General features: G+C 44.7%; 1 pseudogene; it reads left to right on the top strand.

The window, feature by feature from the left end:
- Positions 1 to 1,970: 1,970 nt before the first annotated feature.
- On the top strand, positions 1,971 to 2,088 carry LOC126163597 (5S ribosomal RNA; annotated as a pseudogene).
- Positions 2,089 to 7,524: the final 5,436 nt, after the last annotated feature.

Genomic DNA, 7,524 nt, shown 5'->3' with positions numbered 1-7,524 from the left:
GTTTTGCCGAGCAGTTGGAAACTCGCCCTATCCTTGCAAACATTCAAACTGATGAGTTCTAAATCGATTATTAAACGACTGGTAGGGAGCAGAGGGAAATGGAAGTGACTTGCGGTAAAGAACTTCAGAACGTCTCCTTAATATCGGAAATTTACTGCAGTAGATCACGCTAAGTCACGACCTCCTCCTCCGCTCTTTTGCAGTTGCACGGTGAAAACGACTAAGCTACCTAATGTCCTGTACATGGTTGAGCCAAATATTGTCCGGAGACACGCTCATCGTTGCAGATGGCTGGAGGAAAAACAACAGGTTGTAAACTCCAACAAAACCAGAAGATTAAGCGTGTTTTTAGGGAAAAGTTCCACATATTATCTACGTGTTACTTGACGGAAACAATCCTCACTTCTGGCCTAGCTTTATGTCAGGTGGGGTAACTGTGCATTTAAAGTGGACTGGACTATGATAGAAGACGATGATACTAGTACCGATTTCATTATTTTTATTTTCAGTCAGTGCTACATTCAAACTAGACTGCAACACAATCTTCGTTTTAAAAACTTTAACTGAAACTTAATCAAGCGAACCGTCACGAAGTAATTTAATAAAACAGTGAGCAGTTTACATTTATACATTACATTTAACCTTACGGTTCATGAACTGCTTTGCATTTAGCCACCCGTCAACAGAGTCATCAATAAATATGAGTGTGATGTTCTTGATGGTATTTTGTTTCTGCCGTTGCATCTAAAAAATGTGCTTTTTTCACCAGACGCGTTTCGCTTTATTGAGCTAAAGCATCATCACTATCTGTAATTAAGTTATTTACATTTTGTTCTGCTTTTAAGATCGAAAACCAGTTCGTAAGAAATATTTTCGTTGGAACGTTATGGCTGATTAAAACTGTGTGCCGGACCGAGACTCGAACTCGGAACCTTCACCTTGCGCGGGCAATTGCTCTATCGACTGAGCTACCCAAGCAAGACTCACGCCCCCTCCTCACACCTCACAGCTTCAATTCTGCCAGTACCTGTTCACCACAGGTTCTTTTACTGCACACAAGAATTCAATAACAACGCGTTGCTTGTAACGTGTGTCGTGTGTAGACGCCATTTTGACACTCTACTAAGGCTTTGCCATCTGCCAGAACGGTTCGAAACTTCACCGGCGCACAGAACAGACATCAAATGTGAAGCACCAGCCGGCCGAAGTGGCCGTGCGGTTCTAGGCGCTGCAGTCTGGAACCGCGAGACCGCTCCGGTCGCAGGTTCGAATCCTGCCTCGGGCATGGATGTGTGTGATGTCCTTAGGTTAGTTAGGTTTAAGTAGTTTTAAGTTCTAGGGGACTAATGACCTCAGGAGTTGAGTCCCATAGTGCTCAGAGCCATTTGAACCATTTTGAAGCACCAACAAGGTTCAAATGGCTCTGAGCACTATGGGACTCAACATCTTAGGTCATAAGTCCCCTAGAACTTAGAACTACTTAAACCTAACTAACCTAAGGACATCACACACACCCATGCCCGAGGCAGGATTCGAACCTGCGACCGTAGCAGTCCCGCGGTTCCGGACCGCAGCGCCAGAACCGCTAGACCACCGCGGCCGGCCGCACCAACAAGGCCGTTTGTCTATGTATATTAATGGTTTTTTTTTTTTAAGAACGTGAGGCATTACTTATTGTACGACCCTCGTATATAAACAAAACAGAAAACAGTCATGTGCAAAAAGGTGTACTGTGGAAGACTTCAAAAATGGATAGTGCTGCAGAGCAACTAAACATTAGACCACAACCATCAGTGTCTAAAGAAGAGAAACATCACTTATGTGCTAGAAGACGGCATTCCCCGATGCAGATGAAAAATCAAGCGGAAATGACCGAAAATAAAAACTAACATATTATTAACGAACTGTTATTCGATATTAAAGCAAATCGAAATGTAAATAACTTAGTTACAGACCACTGATAATGCTTTGCCAACGGCCTTGTCGCAGTGGTAACACCGGTTCGTGTCAGATCACCGAAGTTAATCGCTGTTGGGCTGGGCTAGAACTTGGATGGGTGACCATGCGGTCTGCCGAGCGCTGTTGGCAAGCGGGGTGCACTCAGCCCTTGTGAGGCAAACTGAGGAGCTACTTGATTGAGAAGTAGCGGCTCCGGTCTCGGAAACTGACATACGGCGGGGAGAGCGGTGTGCTGCCCACATGCCCCTCCATATCCGCATCCGGTGACGCCTATGGACTGAGGATGACACGGCGGTCGGTCAGTACCGTTGGGCCTTCATGACCTGTTCGGACGGAGTTTAGTTTAGATAATGCTTTACCTCAATAAGGCGAAACGCGTCTGGTGAAAAAAAAACGCATTTTTGGAAGTTGGAACGACAGAACCAAAATACTTTCCAGAATGGTAGAGCAGCTATGGACAGTATGGCCACACAAATGAAGAATTGCGTGTGACGTGTTTACAACAGAAAATAAGAACACTAAATTCGTTCTCGTCAGAAGAAGAAAAAAAAACTTTGATCACGGTTTAAATAAAAATTTATCGTTTAGCATCGTTGCTAATACATCAGCAGAGTGCATTATCTGATCAAAAGTATCCGGACACCCCTGTGTAACGCGCAGTTGCTCAGTAGATGTTACGTGAGGCGGACCAGCCGGTACAAAAGAGGAGGGAAGTGTTGTGTTGTCAGCAGAGAAGCAGTAAGAGTAGAATGGGTCGGTCACGAGAGCTCAGTGGCTTTGTATGAGCACTAGTCAGTGGACGTCACCTGAGCAACAAATCCATCAGGAACATTACAACCGTTCTAAAGCTGCTCAAGACGGCTGTTGGTGATGTGATTGGGAAGTGGAGACGAGAAGAAACAACTGAAGCTAAACCAGACTAGGCAGAGCTCACGTGCTGGCGAACAGCGGCCGTTTAGCATTGCGGGGGTGGTTGTAAAAAATTGCATGAAATCAACGGATGGAATCGCTCGTGAGTTACAAAGCGTTTCCAGCAGTCCAGCGACTACCCTACTGGCCATTAAAATTGCTACACCACGAAGATGACGTGCTACAGACGCGAAATTTAACCGACACGAAGAAGATGCTGCGATGTGCAAATGATTAGCTTTTCAGAGCATTCACACAAAGTTGGCGCCGGTGGCGACACCTACAACGTGCTGACACGAGGAAAGTTTCCAACCGATTTCTCATACACAAACCGCAGTTGACCGGCGTTGCCTGGTGAAACGTTGATGTGATGCCTCGTGTAAGGAGGAGAAATGTGTACCATCACGTTTCCGACTTTGATAAAGGTCGATTGTAGCCTATCGCGATTGCGGTTTATCGTATCGCGACATTGCTGCTCGCGTTCGTCGAGATCCAATGACTGTTAGCAGAATATGGAATCGGTGGGTTCAGGAGGGTAATACGGAGCGCCGTGCTGGATCCCAACGGCCTCGTATCACAAGAAGTCGAGATGACAGGCATCTTATCCGCATGGCTGTGACGGATCGTGCAGCTACGTCTCGATCCCTGAGTCAACAGATCATGAAGTTTGCAAGATAACAACCATCTGCACGAACAGTTCGACGTTTCCAGCAGCATGGGCTATCAGCTCGGAGACCATGACTGCGGTTACCCTTGGCGCTGCATGACAGACAGGAGCGCCCGCGATGGTGTACTCAACGACTAACCTGGGTGCACAAATGGCAAAACGTTATTTTTTCGGATGAATCAAGGTTCTGTTTACAGCATCATGATGGTCGCATCCGTGTTTAGTGACATCGCGTTGAACGAACATTGGAAGCGTGTATTCGTCATCGCCATACTGACGTATCAACCGGCATGATGGTATGGGGTGGCATCGGTTACACGTCTCGGTCACCTCTTGTTCGCATCGACAGCACTATGAACAGTGGACGATACATTTCAGATGTGTTACAACCCGTGGCTCTACCCTTCATTCGATCCCTGCAAAATCCTACATTACAGCAGGATAATGCACGACCGCATGTTGCAGGTCCTGTACGGGCCTTTCTGAATACACAAAATGTTCGACTGCTGCCCTGGCCAGCACATTCTCCAGATCTCTCACCAATTGAAAACGTCTGGTCAATGGTGGCCGAGCAACTGGCTCGTCACAATACGCCAGTCACTACTCTTGATGAACTGTGGTATCGTGTTGAAGCTGCACGGGAAGCTGTACCTGTACACGCCATCCAAGCTCTGTTTGACTCAATGCCCAGGCGTATCAAGGCCATTATTACGGCCAGAGGTGGTTGTTCTGGGTACTGATTTTTCAGGATATATGCACCCAAATTGCGTGAAAACGTAATCACATGTCAGTTCTAGTATATTTGTCCAATGAATACCCGTTTATCATCTGCATTTCTTCTTGGTGTAGCAATTTTAATGGCCAGTAGTGTACAATGTGCGTAGGGAATTATAAAGAATGGGGCACAACGGTCGAGCAGCTCCTCATAAGCCATACATATCTACTGTCAGTGCTAAACGATCCTTTAGGTGGTGTGATGACCAACGCCACTGGCCATTGGATGACTGGAAACGAGTGATCTGGAGTGATGAACCACGATACATCCTGTGGCAATACAGTGTATGGTGTTTGGATTTGCGAATGCTAGAAAAAAGTTGCCTCGCATCATATTTAGTGTTGACAGTGAAGTGCGGTATGGGGATCTTTTTCGTGGTTAAGGTGTGGTCCCATTATTGCGGTTAAGAATAGCTAAATGCGGAACTCTGTGAATAAATTTTACAGCACTTTGTATTGCGTACAGTAGAGGAACAGTTCGAAGTCGATGATTGTTTGTTTCAGCACCCTCTCATAAAACAGCAGCTGTGAGACAATGGTTTGTGGACAACAACAATTCTAATATGGACTGGCCTGCCCCCGACCCGACGAGAAGAAAGTGGAACTTCTTTGGGATGAGTTTCAACATCGACTTTGTTCCAGACCCCAGCGTTCATCATCACTGCCTTCTCTGGTTTCGGATGCTGAGAAAGAATGAGCTGTCATTCCTCCACAGACATTCAGACACCTCGCGGAAACTGTCCCGAGCAGAGTTCAAGTGGTAATAGAGGTGAAGGGTGTACCAACCCAATACTAATGTCAGGTGTACCAACCCAATACTAAAGTCAAAAGTTGTCCGAATATCCTTGATTAATTAGTATAGAGCATGCTAAACGTACCAGCGGTTGTTTAAAATGTAGAAAAAAAATGTTCAAATGTGTGTGAAATCTTATGGGACTTAACTACTAAGGTCATCAGTCCCTAAGCTTACACACTACTTAACCTAAATTATCGGAAGGACACACACACACACACACACACACACACACACACACACACACACACACACCCATGCCCGAGGGAGGACTCGAACCTCCACCGGGACCAGCCGCTGAAATGTAGACGACACAACGAAACGACGACGTCATTTACGACTTACCCACACTAATCGCTATTCGTTCCATCATGTGACTATAGTTGGAGTCACGAACGATGGTGGTCGAGTTTAAGCTTGTTCTGCGGACCTATGACACGCATACTCCGATAGCCAAAGAGCTTCAGTAGCGTTCTGAGCGCTTTACTCTGAATGCCGTAGCTAATGCGAGCATTAAACGTGATCGTAGGAAGTTGTGTAGCGAGTTGTCATTGCTGATGGTCATGTAAGTGACAAATTCTGCATAAGCAAGCGAGAGACACAATTTGCAGGATATTCGCTTCCTTTGAGCGAAAAGCAAGCACATGCGCGTACCACATCTGTCACTTGGAATCGCCAACAATGCCATTTCCGTCCGTACCTCGACGTGCGCGAATTGCCGTAGTTGGTGGATTGAACTATAGTACTTGTTTTGTCATATTCTCTACACGTTCTGTTTTTGTTTTGTAGGGTTTCTACATATAGGATAGATCACTTAATAATTAATAACCCAAAAACCGTTCCAGGAAAAACTTCCATTTTCACTTTTTATGTATTTTACATTTTTATTTTTTTCCCCATTGGCTTTTTTTAATTTTCATCGTATTTTTCTTCTTCTCAGTTTTTGGGGAAAGAAATTTTAATTCTTGCTGCTCACTGTGTTTGCCACAATCAGCCTCTTGACTTGATTATTGCGTGGTTTCCGGGAGTGGAATACAACAGCCAAATCTCATAGGATCTTGGAAGTATTTTTTGTTATTGGCAGTTGCCATTTGGTTTTTCTCCATTTCATACGGAGTGTCCACACAAATCTCACTTAGTCTCACAATCAGTCAGTCCGGGTACCGTCTTGGATGTACGAGTACTTACGTCTTTAACTTGCCAGATGCTATATCTACATTAGCAATTCACTATGGAAATATTTTGTGATCGTATGTTACGTATAATTTACCGTAGTAGAGGAGTTTTGCATCAACTTCAGCAATTTTGCTTCTGAAGAGGGTGGCGAAGACACTTGTCAAGAGGTCGAGATTTCACATAACAGTGTGAAAAGGTGCTTAAAAATAAAAAGGAAATAAAAAGAGGAAAACGATAACAATGAAGCACAAGAAGTGGAAAACGACAAAGGAGACTGGGTGGAGAGGGACAAGGAGGCAGAAAGAATAAGAATCTAGTGGGAGGAGGAGGCTCTGGAGATAGTGCAGAAGAAAGCAGTGTAAATTAAGACAGAGAGACAGACGGATCTGGAGAGCAAATGTGAGAGAAAGGAGAGGGGCAAAGAGGGACTGAGTAGTGAATGGGAAATGGTGATTGAGATGAGAACATAGAAGAAAATTTAAATTATTACAACGGTCGTTAATTGTGGATTGAAGGCTACTTTTATTCCTTCTCGTTCTGATAAGAAAATACCTTGGAAATGAGACCTTGTAACTCTAAATCAACCGGCTTCAGACCTGTCCATATCAAAGTACCATTGGCAGACCTTAATGTTCCACGAAAGTCAACACAGAAATAGCATCACATTGAAAGATACCACTTTCTGATCTTCCTGGGTTGGAACCTGGCGACCTCATTGGCAGCCACCTGTGCAGCCTCAGACCTTCCTTAAATGTCTCCTTTCCTGAAATCAAGCAAAAACGAGTTAATGTATACGGATAAGGCTTTTTGAACTGGAACTAACAAGATTCTGTGACGTGAAAGATAGCTTTTTCTCGCTGACCACCAAGAGCAGTGGGTGGCGTCATCTGCCACACAGCTGAATGGCATCGGGCGACCGCACGATAACGCTAGCGACCAGGTGACATAAGCTTGAATAATACTCAGTGATTACAGTTGTTTTGCTGATGTTTCGTTTGCCGCTTATCTCTTTGTTATCCTACTAGTGAAAGTCTCAAGACAAGTAGTGGCTCTAAACTGTCAGAACTGTCAGATGATCATTAAAACAAAGACATTGCTGATAGCGATTGATTTATTTCGTAGATCTTTGCAGGAAAGAAATGCATGTTTGGACAAAAGACTTTGCGACATCATGAAGACACCATCGGCAGCGAATTACCTTAATGATGCAACTGACTACTGGCAGTATAAGTAAATTATAACTTCA

This window comes from Schistocerca cancellata, chromosome 2 (genome assembly GCF_023864275.1).
Source record: "Schistocerca cancellata isolate TAMUIC-IGC-003103 chromosome 2, iqSchCanc2.1, whole genome shotgun sequence".
NCBI classification, from domain to species: domain Eukaryota; kingdom Metazoa; phylum Arthropoda; class Insecta; order Orthoptera; family Acrididae; genus Schistocerca; species Schistocerca cancellata.
Note: the sequence above shows the minus strand (reverse complement) of the source record. Positions and strands in the feature narration are given on the sequence as shown.